The 16,377-nt window shown below is 37.5% G+C and overlaps 1 protein-coding gene across 10 annotated transcripts in view; it reads right to left on the bottom strand.

Annotated features, from left to right (window-relative positions):
* TENM4 (teneurin transmembrane protein 4) overlaps nucleotides 1-16,377 on the bottom strand; it is a 606,655-nt gene that overhangs the window by 511,627 nt on the left and 78,651 nt on the right. For 8 of the 10 annotated variants that reach the window (XM_054066489.1, XM_054066498.1, XM_054066515.1 and 5 more), the window contains one exon: nucleotides 2,563-2,697. The exons of the other annotated variants lie outside the window; for them this stretch is intronic. The gene's annotated coding sequence lies outside the window, so the exon portion shown is untranslated. The remainder of the gene's footprint in view (nucleotides 1-2,562; nucleotides 2,698-16,377) is intronic. 10 annotated transcript variants of the gene reach the window in all.

The raw sequence follows: 16,377 nt of genomic DNA on the forward strand, positions 1-16,377 counted from the left end.
ATATAATTTGATAGAATAATAAGATATGATTTTTGAATCTTTATGTCTCCTATTGTCCCAGAAGCACTGACCTTGCTTCTCCAGTACAGAGATCTGTCTACCAGGCTAATCACACTGATATCTGAGCACTTCAGAGGAGATCCTTATGTAGCAACATTTCTGCAGGAACTCAGAACTGGCCAGATGTTCCGATAATATCCATCTACTACTCTTGTGCATTTCTGCAAGGTTATAAACCAATTCCTTTCAAATGTAAATCTCCATCCTGCTGATATGTGAGGATACGCATGGTTGAGATAACTCAACCTGATTGCCAGGGTTCCTTAAACATGTAGCTTTGAATGCCATCAAATAGCAACTGTGGAGAACCAAGAGGAGTGGATCCTCCATTCACTCTTTCCAGCAGATCTAGGGTACCGATTAATGTCTTTGAACTACCCTGGGAATGATCGTGCATTTATGTCCTTCACTTTCATTTGCTAGAACAATGTATCAACACTGTGTTTTAGCTATGGACAATGAGATACTAGACACCTTCCCATAAAGATATATTTTTTTTTTTGAGTGGATATGTCGTTTAGACATACTGTAAATATCCATTCACATATCAGGGTATATCCAATACATGTGGCAGGGAATGGTTACTTCCAGCACAATACCAGTTTTTAATATCATCTTGGCTTGTTTCCATAGCTGTCAAAAAGTCTAGGTTAGGTTGACAGCACTCTTAAGAAGTACAGTTTGCAACAACTGAGTTTTCACTCCTCATTTTAAGAAAGTCCTGATACTTAGCAGGGTTTTTTTTTTTCTTCCAGGAAAATATTTTAATAGCTGCTGAACAAATTATGATTCAAAAGCTCCTCTCTGGAAATAAGTACATATTTCATGGTGTCATCAACATCTTTTGCATAGCTTCTTGTTTAAGGAAATGTTCAACTGTTCCACTTTACCAGAGGCTTTTCATTCCTTTCCTTTTCTTTTCTGAAAAAAAATCAGAGTGCTCTACTATTGCTTCATCACACTTCTCATTTGTTCTGAAAAACCCTGTTTTCTTCATCTAACACAATGAAGACACCTAGGCTATGTTTTTGGGGTTTTGTTGTAAAAATATCTCTGGGATATAAAATAAAAAGACATGAGGGTTGATATAATGACATTATTGCTATACCAGTGTCTACCAAATCAGTCATCTACAGTCAGAAATCTAAACATTCCTTAAAAAATATTTATTTTAATAAAAACATACCAAGAACAGTCTGCCTGCCACTGTTACAATGTGTACTTTCAAGAATTTGCCCAAAGCTGTAAAAATTCAGGCTAGTCTCATTACTATATAAACACCATAATCTGAAATATATAATTATAGTCTGGACCAAGGGAAGAATACAAGCATATGTTTATTGTTTAAACCCAAAGGAGAATCAGTACATCCTTGAAATCTAAAACTATACTTTGAATTCCACCTGAATAAAGACATTCTTCTGTGTTGGATTTAAAACCCAGAAATATCATGGGACTCAGTCTTGTCCTTATGAGTCAGACCATTACAGCTTTTGTTGATTTGTTTCTGTACTTTGAAGCATGCAGTTCCTGACTCGAAATTTTAGAAATAAATTTAATTGTGTTTCTAAATCTTTTATCTATGGATAATTAAAATCTTGGTGTACGTTTCAAGTTTTATTGACTTTTTTTGCCCTTTTTGAACTATTTTGGGAAAACTGAGGTACATATTCAGTGGATGACAAGTTCTATTTTTGATTTGTTAAGAGCAAATAAGGTTTTATGGAGCATGATCTAAACGGCATCTTTTGCAGCATCATTAGATAAGTCAGAAGTAGTAAACCCATATGAAATTGTAAAATCAGCGGTGTTTATGCTCATCCAGCAAAAGTGTTGGTGGAAGTCAAGATAAAGCTGTCAATTTGGAAGTCAATGTACACTTTGAATTTGCTGGGAAAAAAAACATGTTACCTTTATTGTACTGGGAACGTGAAAGAGTAAAAAGGTAGGTGTCAGTGAGTATTTGGTGAGTTGGGAATGCTGGTGAAACAGAGTATAGAAGCTCAAGAATAAATTATGCTAAGTTATATGTAAGCTGTCATGAAATTATATTTAAGTTATTTCTTATACTTTAAATGAACTTTCAGGACTGCACACTAACATTGACAATGTCATTATTCAAGCTTTAGGAACCTAGAATCATGTCTTGTCTTGATTCAATCATTTTGGTTAAATGCCGTGTTGACAATACAGGGAAAAAAAGGATTTTCCAGGTGGTCACTATTTATTAGACAGTAAAATTTAAATTACACTGTAAATATAATTTCATGTGTTTTGCTCTTTTAATTTCTTTAAAGAAAAAGAGGGATGGAATCAAGAGACAAATAATGTTGCTTTAAAATATTACAAGAAATAACTTGATTTATCAACTCCACTTGAGTATAAATACACATCGAAAGAATGTGATATATGTATAAAGCCCATACTCATGATAGATTAAGAGTTTTATTTCTTTCTCTCATTTTTACAAATAGAGCTATAAAACAATGATTGTGTACTTACATATTTCAGATCCTCGTTTGCCTAAGAACAGAAAGTCATGTGTCAGAATAACTCCAGTGGTCTCTTCTCAGTCCCCTTTTTGCGTTCACCGTCCATAAAAATCAGTGCGCCACTGCAATGGTCCAGCCATTCTCACTACAGAAAAGGAGCCAGGTGTTGGATGTCAGAAAAGACTGGCTTGGATTTGTAGATGTTGTTTGCATGGCAGATGTCAAAAACTGTCCATGTAGGATTCTCCATAAGTTCAAAGACCCAGATTTCCCTTATCTATGAGCATTTAAATAAAGCACTTACATCAGAAGCATGTTCTCCTCAGGCTGCCATCTCATCGGACGGCAACTGGTATTTGTCTTTATGTCTATACTGATACAGGGAAATGGATATCTACAGGACAAACATGCCCAAGCTACCTTCTCATACTTTGATTTCTGCAGGAATCCGGGCAACTAGAACAGAATTATAGCATGTTCCAGGCTTGTTCATACCCAAGGTATACAGAGCATGACACCATCCACGGTTTCACAGTTTATATGTGGCTGGGTAAGAAGTACATCAAATGTGAGGTGCTTTTAGCTGGGTGGAATGAAATTTGAGCTAAGTTAATATGCACACCTATTTAAAACCGGAGAAAGAGGAATTATGTTTTTCAGGGTACAAATCTTCTAAAGCCAATTTTATTTCTTCTTTTCTAGATTTCATGCTTAATGCAGGTAACAAGGCATATTTATTTATTTTAAGATATCACTAAAATATTGTAGTTTTTTCAGACTTTTGTTGGTCTTTTTGAAGAAATTAAAGGAGAGAGACTCCTGTATCTGACACTTGGCTATGTCCAATTATTTCAACATACATCAAAAAATGGCTGTCTCAGTCCCAATTTTCACATTGTTCAAACACTTTAAATTTAATTAGCTAATGTCCTGAGCATTTTTTTAGCAGTTCAATATTTAATGGGAAATTGAATACAACTCTCAATATTGTAGGTACTTAAATCTATATATAAGTTTACAGTGAGGCATATTTGGTAATGTCACTCAGTTTAGTGACAACACTCACAGGTGCAATAACTGGCACAGCAGTGAAAATGAGCCAGTATATGATTTTGCTAAAGGCCAACAGCTTCTGATAGGCATGCCCGTCAGTGTTATCAAAAAATAACTTGAAAACTGTGACTGCAGATGTAAAACACAGCACAGCTCAGCCTTTCAGAGAAAACCGTCCAGTGCCACTAGAGATGCCCTAGTTATTCTGATTGTCCTCTAGCTGCCATCCAGAAAGACATGAGTTTCCTGCAGATCCTGCATCTTCTCTGCCAGTCTCTTAAATAAGATTGGGCATCTTAAATGGCTCTGGGCATCTCAGATGTCTCTATGTTTATTAAGAAAATAAACCATGCACTAAATCACAAGCCATGCATTGACAACAGGACTTTTGAGATTCCCCACCTCACTATTGCTATTCCCCACATGTAATGCCAGCAGATCTTCACTTTCCACAAGTAGTCCTTCAAGGAATGGGTTCCCAGAATTTTCATGTTGTATGCTGTTTATGCATATACATGCATTTTGTACCAGAGATCACTTTATTCTTGTCTTTTTATAAAAATTAAAGCAATGGCAATTCCAAAATGCTATTCTGTTGTGATTGTTAGGAGCCGACATAAATGGATTCCAGTAGAGGTAATACTGTAAATGTTGGTCATGTTACAAGTTGACACACCTACTCTCACTGCAGGAAGCAGAGGTTTAAATATAAATCTATTTTTAACTAAGTTAATATTAGAACTGAAGGAGGAGATGTTCAGCTGGAGTAAATAGTAGCTTCACTGATGTAAATGACACTTAGCTGATTTACAGCTGCAAAGGAACTGAAACAGTCTATCTTCTCTCCACAAACATCTCCATTAATGCATTTATAATATCGATTCAATAAGGAAAAGAAAAATCAGAATAGAAAGAAAAGTTGAGATTATTGAAAGGTGTCTGGTGAGTTCTGACAAACTTCCATGAGTAAATGAGTGGAAATATATAGTATGTGTCTTAGCCCACTAAACTGCTTCAAATCCCCGAGCTAAAATGTGCATGCTAAGTAACTATGTGTTTTGTTTACAATGAGCAGTATATTCAAGACAGAATTAAAATAAAGAAAATTGGTAAGCGATATCTCTTGATGATAAAAAAAATAAAACAAAGCCTACTCCTAAAACTAAGGTATTAAATAAAAGTATTTTTATATACTGCAGGCATTCATTTATGTTTCCTTTTTGAAGCTGCATCTTCTGGAGTAGTGTGAGCAATTAGAATTAATATAAAAATTAGGAGCAGAACTGTCAGATCTTTTTACTAAATTTGAACTAGGACTTCCATATATGGAAGAAAGACAAAAAGAATAAAAATTTTTAATGTTTCAAGATGACAATTCTAAATACCTTAATTTATCTTGATTTTTAAAATATTCTAGAGTTGGGTATTAATTTTGTGTGTCTAATCTGTAGGGCTTGGAATTTGTAATACTGTATAAACAAAATTAGAATTCTTTTATAAATTTAACCCAAGAGGAACTTTACTTCTTCAAAAATCCAACTAAGGGAGCCAAAGTTGTGTTTTCTTTTTAAATTGCTTTCTCTATCTTTAGCTTAGGTGTTTAAAGACCCCATAATGAAGCATAGCACAGAAAGACTGAGACTATGAGCTTTAGAGAGATTAAGGGCTGCAGAGTTGCTCGGTTTTTGTTACATTAACCTGCCCAGGAAAGCAATTCCCTCTACAGCCCCCATGCCCAAACCCCGTAAGTGGAGACATATGGCAGTTCTGTGATACAGAGAGCACACTGTGGTAGCTTTATTGATGCTGGGTCTGCTTCTCAGCCAGCATAAGCCTTCTCTGCTTAGGTACGAATTGATCCCATTGACTCTTGGCAAAGGTAGAATAGTCATAAAGGTTAATGCTGCCCTTGCAGTCAGATTCCTGCTCTGAATTGCCCTCCAGAGGTGCCTCTCTCCACTGACTCCAGAGAGATTTTCTGATTAAATGTAGGATAGAGCTAACTTTTGTGCCTCTGCTGATTTGGTGCGATTGATTTGTAATGGTGTACTTTGGTCTTTGTGAACAGCTGGTCCATAATTCTCAGATGTGAGTGTATTGATGGAAAACCATCAGGAGTCATAACAACCAAGGTGTATGCAAGCTGGGCATGGCCATCACTGTTTTCTCATCTGGTGGACTGTCAAGATAGGCAGAGCCTCTCCCTACCTTCCATTTCGGCCTGTTCATTACCTAACTGAGGACAGTAACTATTAAAATAGTTCAAAGTCCAAATCCCAACATATCAGTTCAACATCGAATAACATGAAATCATTCATTAACATGAACTACCCTGAAAGAGAGAGCTACTGTGTTTCTTGTGAGGACCTTCAAAAAGGGGTTTTCAGCTCAGATTCCTGGCTAAAGGACAAAAGGCCTTGGCTATGTGGCATGACATTGCACACACACAGACACCCATATTGTTTCACATTTTCTCCTTCTCGCCTCAGATTTCTCCCCTCCAGCCATCAGCTTCACTGCTAACCTTGGAACTGTGGGGAATTTCATTCTGTGGCTTGCTTTTGCTCCAAAGCAGAATTGCAGGACCTCAGTTCCTCCCTAGAAATTGTCTCCTTGAGCCATTATTCCCTCTCGGCCTCAGACCAATTCCTGCAATTTAAGAACCACTGAAAATATCAGTTTAAAAGGGTTATTAACCCATGAAGACTAAAACAACCTGGATCCACCAATGTTCCTTAGATGTATTTTCCTTTTCTTCTCCCATTAGACTTTTGTTGAGATAGAGTCAAAAAGATTCTTCCTCATACTGCAATACTAGTATTGTCCTCCAGCTTTCACAGAACTCTTGATCATGAATGTACCATCTGAATGCCCTTTATTAAGTAGTATGAATAATACTGAGGTCAAGAGTTGCTCTGCTTCAGCTGAGAAAGTAAATTATTTATGGATATTTCACTCATTAAAGAACTAACAGGTTGCCAAGCCTTGTAAAGAGAACTTTTTGGTCAATAGTAGAGAAATGAAAACATTTGAATCCTGTAAATCTTCTGGACTAGAGGAGTGTGATTGAACATTGGAATACGTTGCCCAGAGAGGCTATGGAGTCTCCATCCTTGGCGATATTCAAAACCTGATTGGACACAACCCTGAGTTGTTGTAGCTAACCCTGCTCTGTAGCTAACCTGTAGAGAACCCTGCTCTGAGCAGTGCAGGTTGTATTACATGATCTCCAAGGTTCCTTCCAGCCTCTGTAATATTCTGTTTTTCTGAGTCCATGAGATTAAGCCACATAAGTGGATTCCTAAGGTTTTGTTCCTGGCTCTTCTATGTACTCACACAAAAGCCAATATACTCATAATAGGCCATTTTTGCCAGCTGCCTCACCATGGCAAGAGAAATCTCATATTAAGAAACTTTGATACCAGTTTTCTTGCATATTCACCACCTGGCCATGTGAAAAAGGAACAAGTGACAATTGCTTAATATTTTACCTGACCCTATCAGGTACAGCTGCTTATTCTAAGCACACTGGGGTCATGGTTTTGTGCGCCATCTTCATCACTTTGGTGAGTCCAGATGCAGTGATACAATCTGACAGTTCTGCATTGGGATGGGGAAAGAAAAGCCTTGATAATTTTACTGCAATATTCTAGTTGGTAGTCATGTGTTGCTATGGCTGCACTTAAAACACATAGATTTTGATGTTATCACTCCCCTCCATACAGCTTGTTGACTAATTATGTGTTGGTCATATTATAAATAACATTTCCTCCCTCTGTTTATCACCTGATCTTTTGATGTTGTCAAGAAACTAACTTACTGGTTCTTTCCCCTTTCCTCAGGGGCCTAGGGAACTTTTTTCTCAGAATGTTAGAAAATTTCCTCCATATTTGCAATGAAGCATTTTATTTGCACACAACATACACTGATGGGGAAGTTTTAGTCCTGACACTGTACCAGGCTGGCATTCATGATCTATACCTGCACAGCCAAAGGAACTGGCAGATGGTTGGTGACAAAAGGAGCATCTCATGGAGCTGCAAGAGATCAGTATCAACAGATCTAGATTTTCAGAGCTGAAAGACACTATATAACAGCCCAGCCATAGCTCTGTCCCACATTCAGCCAGAGGCAAGGCAGGTGCTTGAAACATTTGCCAAGGTTGAATGACTCGAAAAGACTTCATCTCCAAGACAGAGGTAAAGCTGGCAAATTTGTATGAGATGCTTTTACAGAGATCTGAGGACAACTGCCTGGTGTAGGATGACATCCCCAGCCTTGGCTCTGTGACTTTTTGATAGCAAGAGGACAGTCCTCTTCAGCATTGTCCCTTCCAGGATTCAAAGCAGGCCAGCCTGTGAGAACATGGGGGAACAATGACAATCCACAACACCAAATAAAAGTGATAGCTCATAGTGGAGGAGATGTGCTACCCAGCAGGTATCCTGTGATCATGAGTCCCCAGGACTGCAGCATCTGCCATCTCATGACATTTGGTGCAAGGGCCATTTTATAAAAGAGATCTGTCTATTTATGGTGCAGTGCTGCATAAGCATATGAGCTGTAACCCTTGTTGATGGGGTTGGAGAGGAGGAATTCAAGATTGTTGAGCTCAGTCTGATAGACTTGTCAGGTCTGCATCAGTCCTGCTCCCTGCTTGACAGCTTCATATTTCATGTTATCCTACCACTAGTAGGCAAATGACGTATGTGAGTTCTGTCTTCCATCTGAACTTGTTAAAAAAAATGTTTTCTGCATCTTTCCTTCATCAAATCAGTGGAAGACTGATGAGGAATGATATAGGTCTTTGTGACACTGTTAATTTATTTTCTTAAATCCTCTTCCCTGTGAACTTTTCCAATATCTGCTCCTGCTGCTGCTCAGAATTTCCCATGCTACAACTGTAAACTGTTGACATGATTCACAGTTCTTCTTAAGCAACGGTGAACCCATCCAGAATATGTTGAATCACAGAATCATAGAATCATAGAATCATGGAATAGTTAGGGTTGGAAGGGACCTTAAAGGTCATCTAGTTCCAACCCACCTGCCATGGGCAGGGACATCCCACTAAATCAGGCTGCCCAAGGAAAGAGACTCCTTCTACAAAAGAAAAGAATGGTAACAAACAAAGACCGCTGCAGCTAATCTGTCTTCAGACTCAGGAAGCTTCTTCTGCACCTTTGCATTTCACAAGACGACCTTTATCAAACGTAAAGCCTATAAATATGTTTTGACTATGTAGACTAGACAGTGGATATAGGATTTGATACACAAATGTAAAAGCTCTTCTCCTGTCATATATCTACCAGTACAGCAGATAGAATGTCATAGAAAGAAAAGCATGAAGTAGAGGAAACAAACATAAAAACTAGATTATAACTTGCAAATGGGGAAGAAAAGCCCAAGGAAAACAATTTACACTGAAAGTCCAATGCAGCACTGTGGAGTTAGTCTCCCTAGAGGAGGCAAAGGAAGCCAGGGACAATATTATTTCTCTAAACACAAACATTGTTTGAGAGAGACGATGCTTCTGTGGTCAGACCAGCAAGAACAAGAGAGCTCTTTGCTGAGTATGTGACTGGACTTGCTGGTGTAGGAAGCACACTGATGTCCCAGGGCATCGATTTTATGATCAGGAGACCCTGAGACCTGCTTCAGCTTACCCATAATGAGTGGATTGAGTGCATTCATCAAACCTGCGATTTCAGAGCTCAAAGTTCAAAAAAGCTACCAGAGGTGAAATCATTCCCCTCCTTCACTCATTTCTTGTCCCTTCCAAAAACAACCCCACTATATTTTTTTTCTTCACATTTGACTAAAATCACCTGGGGGTCAATTATCTTCCTAGGATGGAAACCATATGCTATTTCACATTCTTGCATAAGGTTAAGCTACATATGATGAAACCGATCAATTAAATCTTGTGGGAAGAGAAGGGAGGGCAAAGCCTGGCCAGAAGTTAGCTTTTGCATTTACTGACAGACTAATCCAAGGTATCAGACACGTATAAAAATCTACTTGCCCACGAGGAACAGAAGAGAGAAAGTGCTGCCTGTGCCATCATAAAATGAAGCTGGGGAACATTAAAGCGGGGAACATTAATGTAAACAGGATGGGGATATGCAATGCCTAAAACTAGTATGAATTAGACTAGAAAAAGGTTGAATTATTTAAAAAAAAAAATGAGTTTTCGCTGTGTGTTTTTTTTTTTTTTTTTTTTTTGTTTGCAACTTGCAGACTGCTTTGAACACAGCAGATACTCTGCTGATGTACGTCCTTAAAATCCAGCCTGCTGTGTGGATCTATGTTTGTAATTTCACTTTAGTCCAGGAACAGTCCCCTAAAATGCTGGTCTGAGTTTCCAATCTATCTGGCATATAAGGTCGGTTCTTATCATTGTGGGTGGCTTTCCTTCAACATAGAATATGGATTTTTTGCGCTGCTCTGGAAGGAATAAAGAGAAGAAAGGAAAACAGCCATGGAAGCACCCTATTGAGTCTCACCCTGCTAAAATTTCACGCATGCAAAAATGGCAAGTAGAAATAAAAGCTCTAGCCACACGCAAGCAGCTGTAGGGAAACAGTGCAACTCAAGCAAAGACCTGTTTACAAATAAATCTTTGATAACCCCTAAACCAATTGCTTTGTTTCCTGTATCACCTAACTTCCTTGTCAAAGACAACCTTTTTCTTTGCCAGTGAAAAAGAATAACTCTGAGAACCACTCAACCCACAGCTTTGAAGATCTTGGGATGTACCTAGGGTACATTTCAGTGCAGTTACAATTCCCCAACATCTAGCATTTGGAAACTGTGTTACTGAAAAGAAATAGACACAAGCACACACAGATGTCTACTGTTCTGGCTTCAAATAACTCTGTGAAGAAAGATGGGTGTATATATATGTGGGTGTGCACGTGTGTGGGCATGCATGGGAAAGCAAATTGACCTTTATTTTTATTCTGGATCTCACCTAAACAAAGACCCTAATGTTATCCCATGGAATGAGGTAAGAAACATGATCATTTGGTTCCAAGACCTGCCTGAAACTATAGGTTTTGTAGCCCTGAATGAGCAGCAGCCAAAGTAAGAGGGATCAGATGAACTGCATTTAGAAGTGATGCAGTGAACTGGTACACGGGGAAAGTGCTTTTAGTGATCAATATGAAAACAGGGGGCTTTCATCTAACCACAGTGAGGATGACAAAGAGGAATTTGGGCAATATAATATGGGATAAAAGGGTAGATAGCCTCTTATTTCAATCTAAAGACTTAATGATGCTTATTAAAAGGTTTTTACTCGGTTTCATGGAAGAATTATAGCCCTCTACTTCTTTCCTTAGTATGAATGACCTGACAGCAAAAGGCAATTTTTTTTTTAAGTCCTTAGTCCTTTTTAAGGAGGTGCTTTTCTCATTTCTCTGTAACTTTGCCAAGAGATCAGCTAATGCAAACGAGCAATTCACACGCATGGTTTTTATTTGAAGGCTGCTGCCTCTTGCCACACAAGGCAACTCATCAGGCACACTTTCATGCAACAGTACTTGGGTAATAACTTATTATGATATGATTCACGTAACAATTGTTAACTTTACCAATGAGTGTGACATCTGAAATAGTAAACTGGCCGTATACTCAGGAAAATGCTTTGGGCCACAGACAAGTCTGGAGGAGACACACTGAAGTCAACAAACTTCCAACAGGCAAGCTGCACATTTCTGCTAGGGAAATCTTTCCACCACTGCAGCACTTCATTATAGCTGTCATTTTCTCTATGAATTATTGCTTTCTTGTGAGATTTACCTCCCCTTTCACTTGAAAATAGTCATCTGGGGAATAGGCCAGTAACAAAACAAAACCTCCTGAAGGTTAATGTAGCAATGGCCACAAAAAAAGGAGCTGGTCTACCTCTTAACAAGGGGGAAAACTACAACGTACTTTATTAGCTACAAGAATCCAGTCTGTGTGTATCTGAATACAACACACAGCACTACTTTTCTGACACTGCATATCAACAAAATGTTTTGAAGACACTGTTAGAAGATTTTTCTAGACTACTTAATGTGCTTCAAATATCCAAATGTGTTCTTATAGTTCTTACAGGAAATCTCATATGGCATTTGAATACAAGTATACAAGGTGCTGTCATTCCTACAATTGTACAGTAAAGAGACATGGGGCAGAGATATGCCGTAGGAGAAAGGAGTCCACCTAACTATCCTTCTTGTTAGATAAATTAATCCTATCAGCACAGATTGGCTTTCTGTGGCTTAAAGAAATATCATCCCACTTATCGTAGAAAAAAACATGGGAGATGTCTTCAGATACAGTTATATAAAATGAAACAAATTAGCGCAATTCTATGAAAAGCCATATTTCCCCTCCATTCCACCTGAAAGTGTCTTACATGTGAAGTGAAACTTCTGAGCTAAATCTAACTAGCATTCAGAGGGAGCCTAGCAATCCAAGATGTAGATTCAAATACCTTTCAAATTGTGAAATAGGGCAAATGTTTTTAAGTAAAATATTTTCGGACATGTGCAACATGTGAGAATGTTCCTTTAGAAATTAACATGGTGTGGAATTGGGCAATGATCAAATGAATGAAATTAAAGACACTTTCCTTTGCTGCCTTCCCTGAATAGTCATTTATAAACCAGAAAATAAATGCATAAAGATTCTTAAATCACATCCAGTCTCCCCAGCAAAACTTTTACACTCACTTCACACTACTAAATGGTTTAAAAGCCAGAACAACTGCAACAGGACATCAAGTGCAACTTTACTGGAACAAATTGCGCTTTGAATTATGTTGGTGCAGTGCCACAGAAGTCAATGGGATATGACCTTCTTAATGAAAGAACTCCACTAAACTTTTTCTAGTTATCTTGGCTGCAGAGACACTTTGCACATTCTATGCACAGCCTCTTGTTCCCTCTCATCGGATGAGTAAAAAAATTCAGTTGAAATATGAGCTAATTAATGTGAGAAACACTGTTTTACAGTAAATTCTCCTGATAATAAGGACAATATACTGGAAATTGTAGAGCATATTTACATGCAAACTGATACAACTTGATGAGCTTGACTCAAAGTCCTTTCACTGCAAGCTCTCTTTGTAAAGGCACAGATTTATTATGAAGTGGGGGTTGGCAAGCATTTTAGAGCATTGCTCAGTGTAGCCCTAGTTATTGCTTATGTGTAATAACCACAAAGCAATCATGGAGCAGATCCTCATCCTTTGCCTCCTTCCCACCCAGATCACATCTGATTCAAGTACTCGTATCACAGTGGGGTAAAGAAATTCCCAAGATGTTCACACCTCAAATTTATGGTGTGGCAGACACTCTCCTGACAATCCTGTCACACACGCATTTGGGAAATGCCTACAGAAATGAGTTTGTTTATTCTTTAAGAAACAGATTCAGTTAACAAGGGGAAAGGAGGAGAAAGGAGAAAGGCAGCCAAAATAATGAGAAATTAATATAACTATCGTTACTCATAAATATTAAAGCAAATTAACAGATTATGAGATAAAAAAGCAAATGGAGCTTCCGTAGTTTAAGGTTCTAATATCATTAAGATTCTATTTCCTGTCAACTCATTATAAGTTAATTGCCATTAATTTTTCATAGCTAAATAGTGGAAGAAATGAGATTCCTGTATTATGGGTCATACACTCTAACCATGAAGGGAGTCCAAAGTGAATGGAGTATGGTGAAAGCCTCATCACAAGATAATTGAAATTATGGCTGGAAAAGTCATATAGATCTCTACCTTTGCCACTGCAAATTCTTCTCTACCACAGAACATTGGATGAAGTATCTCACTCAAAAAAGGTTTAAATGGGACTCAGTGATTTAGAATGTTTTGCTGTTAATTGACTAAATTATCTTTTAGTGAAAACTCTCAGCAAGTAGTCTCAAGTACTGTATACTATATATCCATAAATAATTAGAAAAATATTAGGTATTAGAAAGGCATTTGATCTTGGTGCAAGTGACAGAGCTTATCCTTTCTATTCAATGCAAACAGCTCACTGCTTCCTTCCCGTTCTTATTACTGATGCTGTTTTGTTTAATACATACTGAGGAGGAGCACGTTCAAACCACCTCCTTTAGATATCTGATTTAGGCATCTTAAATACTTTTCTCATTGACTATTTATAGAGTTCTGGAGTCTGATAGACCCATATAGGAAAACAGTCTAAATCAGTCATTTCTACCCTGGTCCTTAAGTCACAAGAAATGCAAGATGAGTTCTGGTATTTGCAAAGTGTTTTGCATGTCCAAAACTTTTTTTGGAAGACTGTATCATCACTACATTATCAACAAAATAACAATGATGTTTGGTTTCCAATGCTGTGTGTACCAGTGAAAAAGCTTATGCAGTGACAGGATAAATATTAACCTATTCTGCTTGTGTAGTGCATCAGCTAAAAGGCTGCAGTCAACTCATAAACCTGTGACAAGCACAAGGAGTTAATGACAAGTTCAGGAAAATAACTTCATGCAAGGCCATAAACATATGTGTAATACAAGTGGCACCAAACCAGTGACACTTGCAGTGTACAGCATGTCATCAAGTACACAAAATGCATAATCTGAAAACAGTTATTTAATTTGATTTAATTTAATTTAATTTAAATTTAAAAAAACCCTTGTAACAAATGCTAGAACAAATTATGTAAATGTCTTCTACCACATTCTTTAAGTCACATTGCAGCACAATTTTCTTCCTACTCTGTTGCTCAAATTTTCTTTTGTTTAGCATAATCCCATCATGCCTGTCTTTGTCACTTGGGATAACAGAAACAATCTTTTCCCTTTATCCTCTGAGTGTATGATTTTCTTTCTCCTACCAAGTCAGGTTGTTCAGCCCTTTAATGATTTTTGCTACTGTTCTCGGAATTCCTTTCAATTTGTCAACATCCATCACTAGATTCAAGGTGCAATCTCATCACTGCCATACAGCAAGAAAATCACCTCCTTGTGGACAAAGGAATGAAGAGACCGCAGACCTAAGTCACACAGTCCCTTTTTGTCATCCTCTAGGATTCCAGCATGTGTATATATTATTTGCTGTCTGCTAAAACCCCAAGGTCTCCTTTGACATTTCTGCTTTCCAGGTATCTTTGTCTGACTTAATAACAGTGCTTTAGATTATTTCCCTCTCAGATTTATTAGCTTACATTTTTCTAGGTCATATCTCAATTTGTTACGTGAAGCACATATTTCTGACATCTCCCATTCTCCTTTTACTATTTCCTGGCAATTAAACATAGCTTATTGTAATATTTTGAGGTAGAAGTTGGAAGTCCTTTATAAAAATTCGGATAGGAATTGATGAAAGTAGTTCAGTCCTTTTATATTTTGCCCTGTTCCTTATGAGTGCTGCACCCTTGTTCACTGCTAGAACACTATTTTTTTTATCAGTGTGGCAGGCTGCACAGTTGTCAGAAGATAACCCTGGAACTCTCTCCTATCCTTGGATGCTGGCCAGAAAGAAAAATACAACCACCCTACCTAACTTTCACTGTCTACAGTGCAGACAATCCACACCTGAACCTATCTAAGCTCTCCTACAGTCGATGGAATTAAAAAAATGGTTATGTTCAGGTTATGACAGTCTCATTAAAACCATGTTTTACACCCTGGAAGTGTTTGTTTATTTTTAAGTGGCCATGGAGATAGTCCAGTAGACCTAGCTGTACATATGTAAATACCTATAGACAACTATGGACCATTGTAGATATCTTTGACTGGCTTCATGATTTGCACTCTTATTCCATTCTAAATACCAAAATGTAAATGTGTAATAGCTTCTTTAAATTCAGTTCTCTTTTTCCCTGTCATAATTTTTTTTCATCTGTGTAACTTTGATGATCCACGTTTAACAGAGGGTTTTACCCAGCAGATGTCTAGGCAGATAAAGTACTACATGAATCCTATATCCTGTTTTGAGCTTTTGAATAACTGGTCTGAGGAATTTATGTTTTCTTTCATTTCAAGGTCTGCAACAGATGCCTGCTGATGTCTTTCATCCTTTGTAATTTAATCCAAAGTATTCCACTATTCTGCTACTCAATATCAAATTGTATCTCGGTGGCATTGCAAAGACATAAAACTATTTATCATTTCAGTTAATAGTGGTAATGAAAAAAAAATAGAAGTGACACAAACAAATAAACCAGCCCTCTCATATACTTACTGCCTTGAAAACTATGTCACACAGGACATATTTCTCTCCGTGGTATACACAATTGTTTCCGAGAGTTTCATGCATTACTTCACAAAAAAAGTTCCAAGGTTACCATAACTATAACTGCAGCGGCCAACAGTTCCATAAATTTTCAACTTCATTGATCTATTACAGACTTAAGAGTTGAAGGTGAAATTCTGATTACAACCTGGCATCTCAAACACTGCCATGGCATAATCCCTGAATACCACTAAACCTGCCGCATATGAAGATACTTGCCCATCATATGATACTGTACATTAAGTTTATTTCAACAAGATAAGTATCTTTAAGTTTTATAATAGGAATAACTATGAATTTTATGGTTTGTTTAACAGCATGAAACATTCTATAAAGATCAGAAATCTTAATTGCACTTCTTTACCTAGTCCTCCAGGGAATTCCTTGGAATGGCATATTAAACATTTCTTCTGTTTCTAAACATGACTCTTCTGTTATTCATTGCCATTTTCAGCTCATACTTTTTAGAAGTAATCAAATCCAATGTATTAAGTAGCTCTACAGGCCAGTG

Source organism: Cuculus canorus, chromosome 1 (genome assembly GCF_017976375.1).
Source record: "Cuculus canorus isolate bCucCan1 chromosome 1, bCucCan1.pri, whole genome shotgun sequence".
Classification (NCBI taxonomy): domain Eukaryota; kingdom Metazoa; phylum Chordata; class Aves; order Cuculiformes; family Cuculidae; genus Cuculus; species Cuculus canorus.